Source organism: Plectropomus leopardus, chromosome 20, assembly GCF_008729295.1.
Source record: "Plectropomus leopardus isolate mb chromosome 20, YSFRI_Pleo_2.0, whole genome shotgun sequence".
Classification (NCBI taxonomy): Eukaryota; Metazoa; Chordata; class Actinopteri; order Perciformes; family Serranidae; genus Plectropomus; species Plectropomus leopardus.
Window position 1 is genome coordinate 25,040,827 of NC_056482.1, and position 22,317 is coordinate 25,063,143.

The 22,317-nt window shown below is 38.5% G+C and overlaps 1 protein-coding gene across 1 annotated transcript in view; it reads left to right on the forward strand.

Moving 5' to 3' along the window:
- The first annotated feature begins 2,034 nt into the window (after positions 1-2,034).
- The window catches only part of LOC121959969 (ras-related protein Rab-27B-like), a 49,706-nt gene continuing 29,423 nt past the window's right edge, over positions 2,035-22,317 (forward strand). Inside the window, exon 1 of the mRNA XM_042509536.1 lies at positions 2,035-2,295. The gene's annotated coding sequence lies outside the window, so the exon portion shown is untranslated. The remainder of the gene's footprint in view (positions 2,296-22,317) is intronic.

Sequence of the window (22,317 nt, forward strand, 5' to 3'; positions counted from 1 at the left end):
TATTTTTAATATTTTATAAAGGCCTTTGATATTTAGGCCTATCTACTGGATCCATACATCACACATCAGCATATTTCTTTTAATTCACAGCCTTGCATTCATTTGATGAGTCAGTGCTTTGAGTTTAATATTTTATATCTGCGTGAGATCAGATTTGATGTTGAAAAATAAAAATAAAAAAAAAAAACATTTTAAAAAGAACATTTTTATCTGCTGCAGCATGCAATAACACCATCTCTTTATTTTAATTCCATTTTACTCTTATTTTCTTTTATATTCATTCGTGTAAAATCAGTACAAGAATTGTTTGTGTTTCCACCTGTTGAACATTTAGGCCACAGTGAATGAGAAACTAAAATTTAGGCACTAGGACCCCGTGAGCTCTCATATGTTCAGGTTTCACACGATGCTGCCTTCACGTGCTGCAAGAATTAACAGCTTCACATCTGAATTCATCTTTAAAGAGGTTTCGTGAGTTTTTTATTGTTTTGAAAAGTTTACATCTCTTGATCTGAACACACAAAATGTTAGTTAGATAGATGATAGATAGATGATACATTTAAGGATGCAGTGATGGCAAAATTAAGACTGCTTGCATTGGTTGTGATGCTTATTTAAATTTTATGATAGATACAGCATGTGATTATTCCTAAACAAAACATCTCTCTCTCTCTCACTCACACACACACTCATAAAATAACTTAAAATATTCAGTTAAACATCAAATGATGTTCAGGTATGATTGTTTACAGGTTTTTCTGTTTACACTGTGAGCAATAATAAAAGTTTTTTTTCATTTTATTTTATTTATTTTAGTAACAATATGGTATAATGAATGAATGGTTAAAATTCAGATAAAATGTTAAAAATATTATGTCTGTTTGTTTTGTGTTTTCTTGTCTTTTTGTTTGGGAGGTATTTGTATAAGCCTCTGACTTCTGACCTCTTCTTACACATTTTTAAATTTTTATTCATTTGGATCTTTGGCACTTTTTAATTGTGCACAAATAAACTGTACTATACTATCCGAAAATATGAGATAAAAAGTGAAAATGATGTATGGGGAATCTTACCGTATTACCCCACTCTCCAGTCTTAATCTTAATCTTATTTTATTTCACATGAAATCATGAGTCTAATATCATAATGTCACAGCTTTTTTTCTCGCCAATGTATGATTTTAATATTATGGTTTTACAATATTTTTCCTAGTAATGTTAGGATTTAATCTCGTAATATGCCAGCTTTATTCTCGTAAATTTCCAAGTTTTTTTAATCATAATATTGCAATTTCTTTCCTTGAAATTACATTATTCAAGTAATATTATGACTTTCTTCTCAAAATGTAACTTGGCCCTCAGATAGATTTTAAATAGCATGCATAGCCTGTCGCACAGTATCTGTTAATCAGCAAAACTTTGCATTTTCTCCATTTTTTTTTCTTTTCTCACTCATGGCAGGATGTTAACAGAGTTTGTAGAAATGCACCAAGTTGGAGCGACATGGGCAGAACTAGTGTGTTTTCATAAAGATACAATAAACATGCAAATAAACAAAGAAAGAAGCATAACAGAGTGGACAGGCGAGGGCCACCACTTTCAGGAGCGGTGAATACTTATGTCTAACTTAGATGTGATTTTTTTTTTTTTACTTTTTGAAAATGTATTATTATTATCGGTTTTTATTTATTTAATTTTTTTTACAATTAACTTGAACTTTTTTGCAATGTGAGAAGCACCTGGCCCCTCAATTTTTTTTTTCACATGGTTTAATCTGGCGCCCATTCAAAAAACTTTGGACACCTCTGAGGTGAACTGTCCCTTTGATTAAAAAAATGCGATTGTTCCAAATTTAACATTTATGGCAAGAAAATCTGTGCTCGTTAAATAACACTCAGGATAAAATTATGAAACAAAAAGTACTTCATTGGAGGCAAATAATCGCCGGTTTGACCTCTTCGAAATCCGACTTTCCGAGGAGTCCCTGAACGCGTCAGGAGCGTCAAACCTCCACCCCTCGAGGAAGCCGAGCGACATCCATCAGACTGGTCGCACTCGCAGCTTCGCCCGAGCTCTCTGCACGCTGCACCCCAACAAACACTTCACAGAGCCGCCACGTCGAGCTCCGGGCAGCTTCGGTGATCTCCGCGCGGATTTTTCTCTCCATCCGGACTGTGGGAGAGATGCGACGTCTCGGAGGAGGAGGAGGAGACGAACTGGCCAGGCAGCAGCAGCAGCAGCAGCAGCAGACACCTGCGAGGAGGATCTGAGTTTGTTTCTATCACGTCAAAGAAAGGTAAGAAGCAAAGACACGAGAAAGACACGTTTCTCGATCATGCTCCGGGCTCGGGGTGCAGATTTGTTGGTTGTTTTTTGGTGCTTTTTCGTGTTACTTTCCAGCATCGGTGGAGAGCAGGCGGTATGAGTCATAGCCCGGCGCAGGGCTGCTGCTGGAGGAGCAGCTGAGGAGCAAAGTGTCTGCAGCCTCCAAAGCCACAGTCATTTCTGAGCATGCAAAGCGCTGCACCTCAGATCCGTTTAGGCAAATTACTCTTTGTGTGTGTGTGTGTCTGTGTGTGTGTGTGTGTGTGTGTGTGTGTGTGTGTGTACGTGATCTGACGTGTTTGCAGTTTGAGCGCGTGGGTGTGCGTGTGTGCATGCACCTGGCAAGACTTGTTGGAGTGTATGCCAATGAAATTTGGATAAATTGTTACAAAAAATGAGGTGTGACATCTCATAAGTGAAATTTGTCAGGTCAAGTTTGTGGACATCCTTGTTTAAATTTGGTTTGGGGAGATTTTTTTTTGTTGTTGTTGGTTTGGTTTAGGGATTGACAGATTATCGGCCTGGACAATATTTAGGGCCGATATCTGGCAGTTTGTCGGTTATCTGTATCAGTGTTTTATTTTAACAATTGCTGATAAAATTAATCAATTAAAAAGTGCAAAGACAGTGTGAGCATGGGAGGAACTCTTACTTTAAAAAAACATCAAGAAGCTGTTTTTATTAATAGATTTTTGTTTAAATTTTCTTTGATTTCATAAAACAAGGTGCAGGGAACTTGCTGTATGTGCTTTGGACAGTTTTGAGTTTTGACTCGCTTAAAGCATTTAAACAAAGTTTTGTGTTGGAGTTTGTTATATTCTAAATTCAAAACATTTACAGAAAGATTTTCACTTTTATTGTTAATGCATATCACTTTCATATATCGGTTATCAGTCTCATTAATTACTTATAACCGGCAGCGGCCCTGAAAAACCAATATTGGTTGACCTCTAGTCTGGTTTGTGCACCTTAGTCCCAATGCAGGGAAATTATTACAACATGCAATTATATTTTAGATGAAAGTGTTTCCAGCTTTGTGGCAACAATTTGTTTTTGACTCTTTCCTGTTGCAGAATGCACTAGTGGTCTCCTTGTAGTTGTTTTGTGTCTCTTTGTAGCCATTTTTACCTTCTTGTGGTTATTTTGTGTCTCTTCTTGTTTTGTTTTTTTTTTGTCTCTTTGAAATAATTTTTGTGTTGCTTTGTAGTCTTGCTGTGTTGTGTCTATTAGTGGTTGTTTTGTGTCTTCTTGTAGTCTCTTTGAGTCAGTTTTGTATCTTGAAACAAGACAGTTGAAATAATTTGAAGCCATTTTGTATCTTTTGATTGTTTTATATGTTGCTTTGTTGACATTTTGCATCTCATTGTGGTCATTTTGACTCTCCTTCAGGTTGGTACCTGTTAATTTCAGTGAAATTTTGCAGGTGAAGGCCAGGGTGGCCCTGACACTTGGGGCCCCTGGGCCTGTGCCCAGTAGAAATGCTAATATGAGGTCAAAATAACACCTGTGGAACATTACATCAAATGTATTTCAAACTGCACAGCTAATTTGATCAAACTGATTTAGTTTTTGAGGATGAAATTTGCTGAATGAAGACACCTGGGTGTTTGTAGCTGTCGTTTATTTGTTTACATTTACATTGCGTCCTGCTGCTTTGGCTGTTAGCAGAGGTGTGAGGGACGAATGTTTTCTGTTTGGAGCACATTGTCTCGACTTTGCTTGTCCTGATTTGCATGTGGTTAAACCTCGGTAGGGTACACATGCACCCAGCCTGGTAATGCCATAGAAACACATCTCTCTATGAGATTTTCTGACTTGCTTGCTGCGGTTTTTACCGTAAACTGCTCAGCGAGGTGTCTCGCTGAATGACACATAATATTTCAGATTCCCACCCATGAGAAGCTCCTCTGCTCCTGTGACAGTAATGAGCATCTGCCTCCGTCCCATAGGCAGATTCGGGGTATTTGTTGACTCATAAATCAGTTTGTAAACAAAGATGGAAGGAGCAGAGGTAATTAGTGGAAGCAGCCTTTATTGGTTTGGTAATGCACTCGGTGTCCCCTGAGCTGTTGGCTGCTTTATTGTTTCACGTCTCCAGTATCAGTCCAAGGTTGATGCCTCACTGATGGACTCATAATGGAAATTACAGATTACCTTTGGCTCGTGGGGTTGTTCTGCTGGTATTATTGTACACCGACGGCCTTGGCTTCCTGAAAATCGCTATTCATTTGTTGAAATTACATGAAAAGATGATTTAATCAACAAAAAAATAAGCAAAAGCAGGAGATTTGTGGCTGCAGCAGATGCACGGTGACAAATGTTTTACTTCTCTCATGTCTCTGTCACTGTCTGCAGCTGTGCCTGATGCATTTGTGTCCTCTGAGATTTGGGCAAAACCACTTGGTTTATTGCATGAATATATTTTTTTTCCTATTACTTTTAATTATTTCTACATATTGGGGTCCCTAAACAGTCTTGAAATTGCTGCCACCCACGCGCCGAGCACACAGATGCAGCTAATCAGACAGATGTCAGCGAGAGTCTGCATTGCCAAAGCCACCAAAGCACTATTTTGGAGTGCATGAATCACCAAAAACCGGTTGATTAAACTTTGCTGAAGACATTAACTACAGCGCTGCTAAATGCATCAGTCAACAAATGCTGTCATTTAAATCCTAATCAGGACAATCTGCAGGACTCGCTTTACCTTGTTAATATGGACTTCAAAACTGTTTTGAAATGCAACCTAATGGAAGACATATGGTTAAAAAAAATGGCATTAATTGTTAATTCTGTCTATATTCTGAGGTTACAGAGGAGATATAGCAGATATATCACTCATAGCCTGATTTATAGAACATTTTATTCCTGAAAACATAGCGGAAATTGATGTTTAGCTTTGTTTTGTTTTTGTCCATCCAGCAAAAGACACACTGACATTAGAGCAGGACACAATAAAATGTTTTAAAAAAGCAGTTTTTATTGTCCTTATGTAGCATCATTCATCAGTAAAACATGTCTAAATTGCGTCAAATATTTTTTTGAAAACATGCTCTACCAAACGGTTAATTTGGCCGTTTATTGTAAAGATAGTGAAGCTAACCCATTGTTATTAAAATTGAAGAAAAAAAATTAAAAGATCTTTCATTATTATTAAATGATACAGTCAAAAAAAGCATAACTAATTTTAAGGCAGGCCTAAAGTCTGCTTTGCAAGTTGTAGGTAGAATAAAATGATTATTGCATTTGCATTGTTTCGAGAAAGTCTTTAGATATGAACAGAATTTCATACCGCAGATTTTCTTTTTCTCTGAGCGACCCCTCAGGTCCTCCTCCTCCTCCTCCTCCTCCTCCTCCTCCCTGCTCTGCCTGCCACCTCCTCTTCCTGCAGAGGGTCTCTGATTGATAGCAATCTGACTGAGATAACAATAACCTGGAGTCGCAGTCAAACTGTTTGCACACACTCAGGCCTGTGGACCTTTCTTGCCATTGTAATTTAGTTTTCATGAGGCGGATCAGCAGTTTCCATGGCGATGCCTGAAAATCCAGTTGTACTTTTGAGGTTGATCCGGAGAGAATCGCAGCCTGTGAGAATACAGGTCGGATGTGTTGCTGTGATGATTCTCGGTGACCTTTTAACTCTGGGACGGCTCTCCCTAACCAGAGTGCCCTTTTCTTCGTCCTCTCTGTCTTTCTCTGTTTCTGTCACCGCCTCCTCCGCCTCCTGCCACCCACCTGCAGCGTATTGACCAGAACCAGCAGGATTCAGCCTTCCTAAGATGATTAATGCATAGATAAGATTGCCACCTGATAGCGAGAGCCCGACTGCAGTAGCACTCCAAGGCGAGCGCGGCGTGTGTGCCTCCCCTGATTGGCTGTCGGCAGAATTGAGTTTTAGTGACAGAAATGTTTCTTGGCAGCCACAGTCTGGTTGAGTTGAGGCTCGAGAGCCGGTTGGAGCCAAAGAACCAGACTGTGACGAGTTCCCCGGAGACAGCGCTTCTCAAAGGCACCGAATTATAGCTGGCATTTTCAACCCACACTGAAGCAGCAAGGATCAATATCCTTTATAGCCCGTTATGAATGGATCACATGACTACATGTATGTGAATGGGGTCGCCTGTAGTGATGAATCGCCAGACTTCGGCAACACTGCTGCTCCCCTCGGATCTGCAGAGCTTGATAGCGTCTTTCAGCTCATCGTTTTGTGTGTTTTTCCAGCTGCAACATCTTTTGCTAAATTCTCACTGCTGTCATCAGCAGCAGAAAGCCGTGGATTTCGGTACAAAAACTCTGATGAACCGACTACACTCCCTGATGAGCAGCAAACAAACAGTTTTTCTGCTTTTCCACAAACATCAAACTGGTTGTGTTCTGGGAAGTTGTTCTTCCAACTTGGTTGTTGCAGAGTAATTTAGTATAATTAGTGTAATTTTCAGTTGACTTTATGAATAAAGAAGTTGATGGGATCTTGCTGTATATGATGTTGAACATTTCAGTTTTAAAAGCATTTAAACAAAGTTTTTCATTAAAGTTTGTAATATTCCAAACTCTAAGTACTGACAGAGAGATTTACATTTTTATTGTAAATTCATATCCCTTCCAGATATCTGTTATCGGTCTCATTAAGTACTAATAATAGGTGTCTCTATAGGCCCTAAAAAACCAGCATCCGTCAACCCCCTAGTGAAGATATTCTGCTTAAATTCAAACTTTGGTAAAGTAGACTAAATATCTTTAGTTTTTGAACTGTTTTTGTCATTATTAATATGCACGTTACACAAAACATTACTGACATGAAAATGAGCTGCAGCTGTATTTGTAATCATCGTTTTCATCTCCCTGTAGTGGTTGTGCTTTGGTGTGAGGATGGAGGTGGTGTGACACATTCAGGTTAACGATTTGATCTCAAGTGTCTCGCACGGTTCAGCCGGTCGGTTTGGATAATTCGCAGTCGGATAAGCAGGAGAGGAGGTGAGGAATGGAGAGATTTAAACGATTTATGGTGACAACTGTACGGACACTCAGAAGTTCAACACATGGAATAAAACTGTTGAGCAAAGTTAATGCAAAATTTCCAAAAGCTTTTGTTGGTTCAGTGATATCCTCGATATTTCTGAATTGTAATAACCTGTTGGTAAACATATTTGATAACAACCTGACTGAGGAGATGATGATGATGATAATAATAATAATAATAATAATAATCATCATCATTATTTGTATAGCACCTTTCAGTAAAAGTAAGTTAAATAAGGATAAAAATTTAGTGCACAGAATGCATAACATAAAATTAATAAAATAAAACCCACTGACATTATAAATAAAATAAGCGTAAAAATAGAGGATATAAAATGCATAAACTCAAGGAAAATACAGCATCTTACAGATGTGCAGCAGTACGCGAGTGCAAAGCAGAATGCAAAGCAGTTAAAGAGATGAGGCTTGCAGAAATCAGCCACTTCTTAAAATCACTAATTAAAACCTATTTTTGTAGACTTGCTTTTATGTGATGTTGTCTATTTTTAGTTCATCTATTTTAGTTTGTCTTTTAGATTATCTTTTCATTATGTGTTATCAGTACATACGATACTGCACCTTTTGTCCTCTGAGGTCAAAATGACCCCGCTTGGTTTGACTGTGTTACACCTTTAGTTGTGAGCACATATTTTTCCCTTTATTTTGGAATTTAGGGCCAATAGACCTTGTGTACATAAGTATAACAAACATATTTTGTCAGTGAAAGATTTAAGGACAACACAAGGGTTAAATGCTCCTCAACACCCAACTGATGAACATTTTCGCAATTCTGGAGTTTTTGCAAGTGCAGTGCTTAAAATAAGTGGCGGAGTAATATTTTCAGTGATGAGGAAGGTGTGCTGTCGTGCAGATTTGATCTAAACGTCTTGTTGACCAGTCAGATTGCTCGGTTGGAACTACTTTTTGTATAATGCAGGATCGATAATGAAGGCTGTTCTTTGGGACAGTAAATCAGCTCGGCAGCACATTCTCTCCCCTCAGCTGCCACTTTTATCCTCACTCATAAATACCGTGGATTACAGCTTGTCATGACGGGGAACTCCTCGCAGTGTAGTGCTGTTTTAATACTTGTGATTTATAAACAGCACAGGCGCACTGTCCTCTGAGGCGTCTGTGATAGATAGATGCTGTTTGTCTTTGACATCAAATCAGACATCAGGACACAAATGCAACTGCGTACGTGAAGCTGTCATACTGAGCGAGTTTTATTTTCTTTTTATGAATAATTAAAAAGTAATTATTTGATATTTAACAGCTAATAAAATTGAGCAGAAAGACGAGAATTGTAAACTACAGTATTCTCTGAGTGAGACACCCTGCTCTTGAAAAATAGTGTTTAAATTAAATTTTCAAGAAGAAATGACAAAAAAATGAGTGTGAGCATTTACTGCTTAACCTCATTGTTACATTCAAGTTAACTGAATATCTTTGGGTTTTTGACTGTTTGTCAAACAAATTAGGACATTTGATGGGCCTGCTATGGGCTTGAGGAAATTTTGGTTGGCATTTCTACAACTCTCTTACTGCTAAAAATAAATTTAAAAATAATTGAGAAAATAAATTATCTATCAAATTGCCATAAGTTGCACAAGTCTTTCAGTCTTAATCATAATCTTGGTATGTAGTTGGTGAGTGGATGGAAGTCGTTCAGTACGTTTACATGATATTAGAAAAGTCGAATTATTGTGTTTTAAAATACATGTAAACATGTTAGTCCCACAACACCGGCATGGAAGCTAAGCTAAGTCCTGCTGTCAACGTTGCCGTAGCAAAACATACTTTAGCCACCTAAAAAAAACAAAATCTAATAAATGTATACTATATTTGAATATTTGCTCCTCTTTACCTTCCATAACAGCAGATGGAGGCAGCGGCAGACCAGCAGCTCAGCCTCTCAGTGATTAAAATGAAAAAAGTCTGGTGTTTTTGATATAACGGCCTCAAATCCCTGCTGGTAAGGGCTGTTTTGGTGTTCATGACGGGGCAGTTTTCTACCCTGAAGTTATTGTAAATAAAACAGTTATGATTGCAATTTGGTCTATATCACAGTCTGTATGAATAAAATAGGTTTATTGAAATTAAATGCCCGAATCGAGCTCTGAAATTAGCTGGTCTTAACTGTGCACAGCGTGCTGACTGAGTGGTCACACTGGGCTGGTCTTTGAAGCCGAACTTCTGTGTGTATGTAACAGGTTGTATGTTGCTGTGTTGATTAATAATCTGTGTAACTGAAAATGTTATTAAATTCTTGATAGAGGGATGAAAGCATCTGATCAACAAGGGAGCCAGGGACGGAGATCAGTTTTAGATGAACTGAGCATGAATTAATAAGCTGAAAAGTAATGAGATCTATATATCATTGCCAAGAACGCACCATGGGACCAAACACAGTCTGTGCTTGTTTGTCTCTTTTCCATCTTTCATTCATTCTCTCTTTGCTTCTGTCTGTTTTTCATGGAGTAGATTCTGCTATTTGCCCCTGGAAATTTGCAAGATGAAAATGATTCAGTCTCTTTTTCTTTCTGTCGCCTGACAAATAGTAAAATGTTTTTTTTTGTAAATGCTTTTGCATCAATCAATTGCAGAGGTGTGGGCATCTGTGCAGCATTTGTAATGTCCTCTGGTTCTGGGGGAAACCTTGACATTTAGATTTCTCTGCACAATATTTATTTTTTTTCCTTGCCACTCTCTACACTTTGACAGACAGGAGTCGGGCGAGGGCAGAGTGATCCTCTATTACACTGCTGCCTTGACATTTTGTGATTTGGTACCATCCTTTTTTCTTTTTTTTTTTTACTGTTCCTCGCCACACCGTAGGAGGAAAAGGTTTCTGTTTTAGCCCTACAGAGGGACATTTCTGCAGAGCTGGATTCATATTTTCAGAAGTAAATGAGCCTGGTGGAAGAAAATGGGCACAAAATGTAAAATATCACTTCATCAAGAACTGGCTCTGAGTTTTAACTGGACTTTCTCCATTGGCTAGAATTTGCGTAGAAGAAATTAGATGCAAATGCATAGGACAGTAATATCTGTGGAGCTTAATCAGAACACAGCAGAATCAGCACAACACAGAATATTTTATCACTTCCAGATTGGAGGTTTAATTCTCTAGAGAACTGAAGTAATGTTGCTGGGATGTGAAAGCGTACTGGTTCCCAAACTATGATTCGTGTACAGCTGATGTACACAATCTCCCTTTTGTGGTACGCAGATGAATCTCCAAAATATAAAGTTTTGACTTCCATGCAGTATTTTTGTTTCAGCTTGTTAGGTAGTCACAAACATGAAAGTAGCATGCACATACATCCATGATTAGTAACAAGCTTACCTGTGATGGTATGAGACCAAGTGGATGTAAAATCAGTAGTTTAAAATCAATGCGATTGTAGCTCCAAACAGGAAGTGGGTGGTACCGTGACGGTGATACTTGGAGAGCTTTATGCCGAGTAAAAAGTTTACTAAAACATTCACTAGTGGTGCCATGGATTGTACCAGATTCCAGATTATTTTAATAAATCTACTTTAGTTTGTCTTTTAATTCATATTTTAATTTATTCTGTCTTGATTGTGTTTAATTCTATTATTAGTACTATTATTTCTGTGTTTAGTGCTTATATTCTTTGAATTGTATTTACTGGAATTGGTATGGGTTGTAATTGTGATTTTTGCTGTGTAATTGTTTGTATGTGTTGTTTGGCCTTAGTTCAGTGTTATTGTTTGGCTCTTCAAGTTATTTTGCCTCTGCAAGAAGCCCCTCTTGCTTATGCTTTGCCTTGTTTGTCAAAATAATTTGACTTTTTCTGACATCGTGTAAATGCATTGATTGTCACGGTTGCCTCCCAAATGAAGGCGTTAACACTAGCAGGGTGTGCAAGTCCAGTTACTCGAAGCAATACACGAACGTGGGGATTAAAATTTCACTTCCTTGAGCAAGGTGCTAACACCAGGTTGGAGGTTCAGTTCCCTAAAAAGCCTGAGCTGCAAAGATTCCTTTTCTTTTTTTTCCCCTTTTTTTATTTGGGTGATCAATAACACTTAAAATATCAGAATCAGAATCAGGTTTTGCACATAGAAGGAATTTCACTTGGTGTTTTGGTACAGAACAGTTAGAATTTAGGAAGAATAAAAATAATAACTTCAATTACCATAAGGTGTAACATAACATTATAGAAGCGATATAAAAATATTAAATGAAAAATAGAATATAAAGAACTAAATAATTATGTGCAAATTAGTTGATTGTTGAAGATGTTGATTAACAGAAATTTAACAGAGACTATTGCATAAATTATTCATCATTTATATGTCAAGCATGAGGATTTTGAGTATTTGCTTTGTGTTTCTGCTTCACTTTAGGTCTTGCATCACTTAATCAGGCAAAACAGTTTTTATTTATTCCTTTTAGATGTGCTTTGGGAACTTATGACAGGCCTCTCATTAGTCCTCTGATAGATCAGTGTACAGCATGAACTGAGCATGTTTTAGTGATAATTGACTGTTTTTGAGGAGTGTTTATTTGTCAGTTTCTCTGCTGTAAAAGGAGGCCGCAGATTAGAAACTAATCGCAGTTTATTAATAATGAATTTAACCAGCAGCAGTAGATGTACTGTAGTCGCAGAAATGTGTTTGCGCATGTTGTTTTATTCCCAAATGTTATATCTTCGCCCTTTGGGTGAATGTGATCCAGGGTGCGTGTATGAGGCTGTGCTATTGAGGTAGATATGGATCTAAATATTTCAAGATAAAAAATAAGTTGTGAGGACAATAATGCGTTTAAAGTCTTTTGTGTGATTTATGCAGGCTTTGAGTAGAGAGAAGTCTGTAGTAGCTGCTTGGCCAAATTATGAAATTGAAAATGCCATAGACTAAAAATGTATGACTTCATGAAAGCCCATTCCCGAGTGAGTGCTGCCACTTCAAATTAAAAGCAGTCTTTTCAATTTAAAAGCCTTATAGCGTTTCATACATGGTCCAACCATATACTAGGGTTTTTGTTTAAATAATGAAACATGGAACATGATTTTTCCTTTATTTACATTATGCTTTATATTATGATTCAATAAAATGTCTTCATATGCTGATTTCAACCATGTTTCATGCCCACATACTGCTGTCAAACCTGACCATCATACCAAATTAAAAATCACAGACTCACTTCATTAAATGAATCCTGAATGAGATAATAACTATTTATTATAAAATCATAAAATGCTCTACCTGCCTCAATAATCCAACAGCTGGCTATTTGTGGTTATACGCCTCAGAAATTTTATTTGTATTCAACCGTAAAACTCCCTGATAAAAGCTCCCTTTTAAATTTTTATTGGAGATCAACCGTGTCAGACGTCTTCTCCTTTTTAAAGTTCTGAGGGTTTAGAGGTTTTCATGTTGCTCGTGTCGATCCCTCATCTCCCCTCGCTCGCTGTGAGGAGCGTGCTTGATGTACGTCAGAAGTCCCTGCACGGCTCATCATAGGGACGGCTTCAAGGGAAAAACTGTGCTAGTTTGAAAACAAGCGAACCCAAAGAGAGCTGAGTAAGAGAGAGGAAAGAGGGAACAGGCAGGGATGAATGAGAGGAGAACAAGGGAACGAGAGCACAGAGAGAAAGAGAGATGAGGGAAAAAAGGGAGAGTAAGGCCTGCACTGAATAGAAAAAACGCTTCGAAGCTTCATTCATAACACTGATATTTGAATTCTGCATTTATTGCATGTCTGTAAATTCAGTTTAAACGTGGTATTTCTGCACAGTTGCACATAGAGATTAGGCTACATTAATATTATTAGTTTTATAGCATTTGTGGATTTAGATTCCAGTGGTGGCTCTGACTCATGATCCAAATATTTCTAATAAATCAGAGCATTGGAAAGTCCAAATTAGGACAGGGGTGTATGGTAAATGATGGTTTTGGTGTGTGGCACACCCGCCTTCGTGCATCGCCAATCAGTGAGTTTTCTCCATTCTGCAGGTTTTCTTCAGTCGACTCAATACAAAGCACACAAAATGTTAACAGACGGTATATTCTCAAACCCATTTTCCTTTTTTCTATTTTATCAAACGAAGACTTTTCCATCGCAGAACTTTTTTTTTTTTAAATTTCGGGGTCCTTGTTACCAGGTTAGAGCCGCCACACTGACGTTGTGAGCAGCATAGCAGCACATTGAGTCTTTCTGTTTTTTTTTTTTTCGTGTGATGTGCAGAACATTAAGGTGTAACTGAGATGTCTGTTGCTTTTTATGGAGTCAGTTCTGAGTGTAAACCATGCGTATAAGACACAGAAAGGGATGGAGGGAGGTTTAATGCGTGAGAAAAGAGGGAGTGATGAAGATGAGAGAAAAAAGAGAAAAAGCAGAGAGAGGGAGGAAAGGCTAGTTGCCTGGTGACGGAGGCAGGAGGAGAGAGAAGGTGAAGAAAGGAGAGAAAACGAGGAGGAGGAGGAGGAGAGGTGTGGAGTTGTTTTCCAAGTGCAAAAGAGTTACTGGTCACGATGCCACATCTGCTGCTGCCATCCCTCCCACTGCGCTCTCTTCTCGCTATCTCAGAGGACGCAGACGAGGTGTCGACTCTCCATTTTAACATGTTGAATGATTTATGCTTTTAATTGTTGTAATGAGGGCGTGATTTTAAACTGGCAGATCAAATCACATTTATAGCTTTTTTAAGGCCCTCATTTATGAAACAAACATAGAACAGAATACTGGGTATATGGTCGTTTCCAGCTCGGCATTCAGAGGATACGATCAAACTTCACGCCAGGTCTCAGCTTGTGGACGCAAGTTTGAGTCAGTGTGGATTTGTGGTGCTGCAAAGTAATCTGTCTGAGTCAGAGATTTGTGATTAGACCGTAGTCTGAATGGCATCTAAGTATTAGCAGCCACATATTATTTGCTTAAAAATATATAGTAGTCTAAATGTAAGAAAATATTATATTTTGTCGTGGGGTGAAGAATTGACTAATTAGTTTGTGATCAGTTCATTTAGAGCTATCAGATCAGATCAGTCGATTAGGTTAGAGGAGCAGCTGTTGTAGAGGCGAGTGAAAGCAAACTTTAAGACCCAGCGCTGCACCACGGCGTTTACGATTTTCATGGGAATGCAGCTGGTTTCATCTAGAGCTGTGTCAAAAAATGATGGACAACATTAAAATGAGATAGCCGTTATTCTGAGAAATAGTCTATTTCGACTTTTCGAAATACTTTTCACTGCACCTGGCGTTCTGCTGCTCCGTCTGTGCCCAGAGTATGCTCTGCACTCCGGGAGTGTGGATCTCTGATTAAGTAAACTGAGGAATATATATTCCTCCAGCTCCCTTCTTCCTCTTTCCCTCCTCTTACATCTTTTCATCTTTCCTCTTTTCTTGCTCAGACTCCTTCTCCCCCTGTTCCTCCTCCCATTCTCCTTCTCTGTATCTTTTGCCCTCCTCTGCTGTGTTGTTTTCTCCTCCTCCTCCTCCTCCTCCTCCTCATTTGGGGACTCATGACTTGTACACTGAGCTTCAGCTGATGTGACTTTATTAAAGGTCAAACAGAGGCGTCTCTTTTTCTGTCACTTACATAAATAGCATCAGCAGGGAGTTTGTGAAATACGAGAAACAATAAAATCCTCTGAAAAATCACACAAACGCAGCAGATAATGCAAGACAACTCAGTCCTTTTCCACAGTCAGCACTTTTCAAAACAGATGTGACAAAGTGCTTCACAAGACAGATTAAAGCAGATACAAGAAGCAAAAGTAAAAACAAGCTTACTATTAAAACAGAACTTACAAATATTAATATAGTAATAAAACATAGAGGAAAAACAAGGTGTTTAAAACATACAAATACATAATTATTTAAAAATATATTAAAACAATCACCAGAAATGTTTTTGTCACTGTATGTTAATGCAAACATCGAAAGGTTATTATTTTGTGAATATTGTAGAATTTTATGTTTCTTTACAACAACTCTGTGGTGATTAGGTTTAGGTACAAAAAACACTTGGCGAGGAAAAGATCATGTTTTGGCTTGAAATACCTGCTTTTTGAAGGAGTCATTTTCAAAAAGCACGGATTTTCACGAATCATTTTTGCAAGACACATGTTGCAGTACAAAATAACTGCTTTTTGTGGCACTATTCTCAGGTGGGAAATAAAAAGATTGGTTGCTAAAATACATACACTTTTAGTGATGACACAGTAATGACTCGCTAAAAACGAACAATTTTTGTTGTTTGTTGGCCTTGGTGTGCAGCTTGGCAGGTGTCTTGCCTCAGCATCATTTCATCCACCATCCCCTCCACCCCCCTCCTGACAGAGTCAGCTCATAAAATAAGTTTGCAGAATGGTTTGCAGAAACATACAATGCTTCACATTTTCCTCTGGCAACTGGGCCGAAAATATACACGCATAGTGCAAAATGTATACAAGAGAAAATATTCAAAACACTTATGTTTGCCTCCTTCTGAGCTGTCCCCTATACATCTGTTCTTCATTATGACAGTTAAATGCTTACACACACACACACACACACACACACACACACACACACACATGTTCAGGCAATCTGCTGGAGGCTGGAGACTCATACATTTTTAAACTGCAGTGTCGTCAGCTTGCTCTTTTCTCTCTTCATCCTCTGTCTCTTCTCCTTCTTCACCTTCTGTGTTTTTTCCTTCCTAAGTGAAAGGTCTCATGTTGTCTTTTTGACCAATGATTTAATAACCGTCCAACCTGACAACTTTTTGTGTTCGCATATTGACGTCAACATACGTAAGTTGTAGCCCGTAGCAATTCAGTAGGGGTTGGCATCATACAGTCTGCACACATCAAACTTGATGTTGCACCCATGATTATTAATATCCGTGTCGCAGAGTGTAGCTGCACTAAACTTACTGGAATACTAAAATCCCACAGTCTGCAGGAGGCTTAAAACACAGCCAAAATCATTCCCGAACCTTAACCAAGTTGTTTCTGTGCCGTAGCCTAACCAAACTTTACCCGAAACATTGTGACATTGGGGTAATTAAGAGTACTGTCTGCGGTTGAAATGCTAAGCAGTTCTAGAGTCTAGATGCATGTTTGTAGGTGTTACTTTTGGTTGCAATGCCAAAAGCTTTTGATGGAATTGCAGCTTAACTGTGCCACATGAATGTGAATTAAAACCCCGTCCAAAAATCCTCTGTTGGTGGACAGAAGTAAAACACTTGGCTGTGGGTGCACCCTTATCTTAAAAACTTCTTATCAATCCTGAAGAGAGTTTTCTTACTGATCAGATGGAGCTTGTAATGTAACTAAAACTGTATTAGTTTAGTTATTAAGGGATGAACCTGAGCAATTGCTGACCGCATTTCTGATTTGTGCTTAAGTGCTAAATTCATCAGAAATGTTGAGGATAACGGCACACAGTAGTATATTTCTAGTTTTGTTTTTTCTCTCAAATAACTCTTTTCTTACTTTGGAATGAAAGTCTTTAAACATGGTTAATTTTAGCTCATTAATAGTCAAATAAAAGCATTTTTTTTTTATTTGAATGATTTGATTTTTTTTGTTCTCACAAACTGTCCCATACAATAAGTGTGTCATTCATCTTCATGAATTGATTTCCTGTTGAATGGGGCTGCAACGTTAATCTAAACTGGATTGTAGTCATTACATCAGCGACTTCCATTTCTGCTGACTCGCCGACATCGCCACAGTCTGTGACATTATGACATTATGATCAGCAGTCGAGCCATAATGGTCTCCATTGTGCTGGCTGTGAGCGCTCGCTGAGTCACATTTTGCCACGGCACGCCTCGACAATTCATACCTGTTCTTCTCGGTTTGAGAGAAGCTGTTTTGTTTGGACTCAGTGTGTTGGTCTCATGTAGGATGTCCAATTGCAGTGGTGAGGTAACCAAGTGTTTGTAACGTCAATATTAGTGTCTGTCTTTTCATATGAATCAAAGAAATATCAACCCTCATAGAGGTAAAGTCACCAAAGTGTTTAAAATTAATTAATGTCAGTCTTTCCGCTCTTTGGTGAGATGTTTCTGTCGGAACCGAAGTGATTGGGTTGGAATTGTATGTGGTTGTTATTAGCAATGTTCATTTACCAAAAATTTCTAGCTCCGGCGTGATCTCCCTCCAGACGGCTAACTTTCAGCTTTTTAGACTAATAAAAACACAAAAGAAACCCACAAAATTCTAAGAAAAGTAATATTCTTTCACCCATTTTCCTTATAAAGCAGAGAAATACAACGTTACACCTTATGAATTAAACTTACTCTCGGGTCATGGAAGACTGACGAGGCTTAAGTGCCTCATTAACTCATCATAAAACATTCAAACTTAACAAAATAAAACTCGCCCAAACCGTTTTAGTTGCTCTTGCAAATAATCCAGTTAGTAAATTGACTGTTCCAATAATCATCAGCGATTTGCTCAAAATAAATCTTTAATTCACAAAGATGTAAACAAAAAAACCCAAAACATGCCGTTATTCCTCACAGTCTCTCTGCATGCAGGCTGCCTGCTGTTTACAGTCCTGTAACTTCTCCCTCTACTGCTAGGTGTCACTGTTTTTTTCAGCTCAGCCGCCTGTTCCACCAGTAGCAACTAGAGACTGAGCTCTGGTGGTGCGTGCTGTGCACCGCATGCCGTGAGTTTAATAGAAAGATGGTATTGAAAAACATACCTTTCGGATTTCTAAATACCCTGTTATACATTAATACTGTGATAAAAGCCAGGCCAATTATTCATCCCGCAATTTAAACTGCAGCTGAGGGTGGAAAAAAGAACTCATGAAAAGAACTCATAAAAGATTAAAAAAAACTTAACGTAACAGGTGTGTGTTGCGCTTTAGTGGTGTCATACGTACTTATCAAATCATTAATTTCTGATTGTAATTGTAAATGTAATTTCTGGTGTTGGAGGGATTGTTGCATTTCTTATGTTAAAAGTTTTCTTAACACAAGAAAGGAGTTATTCCTGCTTTTTCTCCTGTTTGTAAGTAGCATTGGGGTTTGAACTGATGACCTTTCACTTACAAGCTGTGGAGCTCTCAGGAGAAAGGCTCTGTTGTTGTGTTCTGCTGAGTGTCTGTCCCTGGATAAACGGTTTTAAACAGGAGAAGACACTCTGTCAGTGTTTTTAACTGGTCTGCAGTAGAAACTGCATGACTGAGCCATTATTTTCCACCTGAGACTTCTGCTGGTGCTGCTGCAGATGAGCTGAGCTGAATCAAGAAGACATCCTCAGATTTTGGCAGTTTATTTAGATCTAATTTTCAGGTAATTTTCTTGCACATTTATTCATTGTTAAGATACTCATTGCCCTCCCCCTCATGTTTTTGAAAGAATCAAGACAATTTGCTCCAATTTCTAAGGGTTAAATAATTTGCTTATAGTAATCATATACAGTTACTAATACAGTTTTATATACCTACCTACCTGCTGCATGCACATTTAAATACTGATGAAAAAAAGGAAGTAATTTTCTCTCCTCAAAACGTGAGACAAACAAGATGCTGCAGTGAAACTTGGTGTTCGTCACGCTGTGGTAAAACAACGAGAAACAGCGAGGATGGAGACAGACACCTAATGCGAGCAGCGAAAGCACCTGTCAGGTGGACTGAAAATGATTGGGTCATAATGCTCATTTAATGAAGGAGCCGTGCAGTATTCTGAAACCGTCAATAGACTTCATTAAAGAGCAAAGCTGCTCATTTTCATCAGCTTATCTGGGGCTGGGTCACAGGGGCAGAGCCTGAGCAATACTCGAGACAAATACTCCTCCTGTGGACCCCGAGGCGTTCCCAGGCCAGATGAGATATAATATAAAATTCCTCGAGTGTATTTTAGGTCAACTTTAGGGCCTCCAACCACTCAGATGTGCCCGGGAAAACCCGCAATCCCGATCAGATGCTTGAAGTACCTCAGTTTTTTGAATTAATCGACTAATTTTTTTTCTCTGCTGCACTTTCATGTGGTTTGTGCACAAACATCTTAATTTATAAAGTGGTTATCTTATAATAGTAGTGAAGTAAAAAGTGCAATATTTCCCTCTGAAGAATTATGGAGTAGAAGTGGCATGGGATAAAAATAGTCAAGTAACGCAAACGTTCTTCAGAGTTGTACTTTACTCACAGTAACTGAAATTACAGTAATCAGGATCAATACACCGAGTATAGATAGATAGATAGATATACTTTATTGATCTCAAAACTGAGAAATTGGGGTGTAGCAGCGCCATGCAGTAACAACAAGAGAATAAAGAGCACATATTATTAGCCCTGAAACTTTATAACCCAGTCATTATAATTACTCTAAAATATTTTCTTAAGTTGATTAACCTATTGATACCTGGAAGTGGCTTAATTTCTTTCAAAAACACAGGAAGAAGGCAACACGCAACTTGAGAAAAAATGACCAAAAAATTAGTAAGAAATTAGGGAAATACACAAGAAAATTACCACACAAAAAAGAAAGATAAAGAACATTTGCTCTGGTTTAAAGGGTTGAATGTGAAAAATATGTGTGTTTTGCCACACGTCTGGAAGTGTGAGGTAAATTTTTATTTTTTAATTTTTTTATTTTTGCTTTCTCCCCCAGTAATTTTCTTTTTCAATTTTTAGGCAATTTTTTGTTAAGTTGCTCATCGCTCTTCCACATTTTGAACTAAATCAAGAAGATTTTCTCAGGTTTTTAAGGGTTAAATGTGAGAACTATGTGTATTTTGCTACACGTCTGAAAGTGAGAGGTAAACTCTAACAGGCAGATGAGGACGAGAGGAGATGTCTTTTCAGCAGGTCGAGTTTTTTTATGTCCTGTGTCAGGCTGTTAGCTTTTTACTATCAGCAGTTATGTAGTATGGTTACACACACACACACACACACACACACACACAAAAAGATGCACAACACTCCACTATTACGCTCTGTTGTCAAAATTGATGGCAGCGATTACCGTCGTATGACCAGTGGACCCTGTTTAACTGTCGCCAGCTGTGTGTGTGTGTGTGTGTGTGCGTGTGTGTGTGTGTGCGCGTGTGTGTGTGCGCGCGCGTGAGTGTGTGCGTGTGTGTGTGTGTGTGTGTGTGTGTGTGGGAGTGTGTGTGTGAGCGCTCGCACTCTACGTGAACTAATTTCCATCTCTGTGTCAGTGTCTTGTTCTGTACTAGTGAGACCCATCCAATGTATTAACACTATTAATTTTTCAGCACTTCTCTCTGGTTCACTGGGAATTGTGGGAATTGCTGTCCCCGACTCGGAGCATGTTTATGCGATTCGGTTTGAACCTCGTTGCCCTTTTGACATTCAGCCAATGGGGGTTGAGGGATTGTTTTCCGAGCGTCTCTGCTGCTCTCGGGGGCAGAGTTTGATGCCACTGTTGATGCTGATTTGGTGGAATATTTTTCTTTCCGTAGCGTAGAGTAAATAAAATATATTCCACCTCGGTGATGTGAGCAGTCGTGTTGTCCCAGTGAATCCATTGTTTGCTCCAGCGGCCCTTCATGCCTCTGCCTGGACTCGCTGCATTTTCCTATTAAACAAATCATGTGGAACACAATGAAAGACCAAACTATCTGCGACATGGAGTGACGTCACTGTCCCGCTGACGCTGCCATTTTGGCCCTAATAATATTCCCTCAGTGACACACAGACCAGATCGCCGCTGTTTCAGTGAATTATGCTTTTTACTGTGCAGACTTTTTGACAAATGAAAAGTTAATAATGGCGATAAATGTTTGTTTTTTTGTGAGGAGCTTTGTGCACGATGAGAAAAGATAAACTAGCTGAGATGTGGTTTGAGGTGTTTTCTGCTTTTCTGAATCACTTGTGGGCTGACTGTAACTTTCATAGTTGAAGTCAACATAGTGAACAGCCAAATCCGATTCAACCGCCATAATTCTGAGTCAAGTACAGCTCGATCTTTTCATAAATTTGTATGGATGAATCTGTGCTGATTCACAGGTGAAGGCCTGAATTACTCTTAAACAGTTCACTTATTTTTCTTATGATGTAGCTTATTTATGTCCTTTGCCCAAAGGGGGGAATGAATAACATCGGTGTGTCGGCTTAGAATTAAAAAATCCCTATTTCGGACGGTGGTTGTGGAGAACGGTGGACGCACAAAGTTCAGGACCTTTGCATCCAGACTTTCGTCTTAGGTTAAAGAAATAATGCACTTAGGTTAAGGTTAGGGGAAGATCTTGATTTCAGTTAAATGACTGTAATAAAAGATTTAGAAAATGCTGTAGTCATTTTAAATTGATAGCATATTTTAGAAGATTGCGCTCAGTATCAACATTTTTGCAACTTGCCCAGTATGTTACTTAGGATACCTTTCCTCATTATATTAATAAAAAAACATATTTTTTTCTGCAGTACATTTCCTTTAAAACATATTTGCTGTTTTATAGTAGTTGTATGTAAATGTAGTTTTAGGGGACGAGGCTCCGTCTGGATAAATAATCATAAGCCACCACAGGACAGAAAATTCTGCATAAGGAGAGAAATTGTCTTTTCTGAACATCCAGTTCAGGTCTGCTGTCAATCACAAGAAAAAAAACAACGGAGAGGAAAGAAAAGATTCTGATATAACAGAATATTGTCTCCTGCTGTCAGTGTTTCCTCGCAGAGCCGGCGATAGATCTTGTTTTGTCATGGTAACTGTAGGTGTTGTGGTACGGTGGCCTTTAAAGGCCTAAAGGTCACCAACACGAGCTGCATGATGCTTCAGCGCCTGGACACATGTCGACTCCAAACCAGCTGAAAGGGACAGGAGATATTTTCTTTTTAATTATTTAAGCGTTTCCAACCATATCGGCACAATACACACTTTTTTATAATTTATCTTACACAAAGTCAGACTGAGTAATGCTTTCTGAGGAGGGACGACTGAAATTTATTGTATTTTAAATTTAAATATTAACTTAAAGCTTGTGAGTTTCTGGTTAACTGAAGTGTGAAGGAAGGAGAGGAGAAGGAAGAA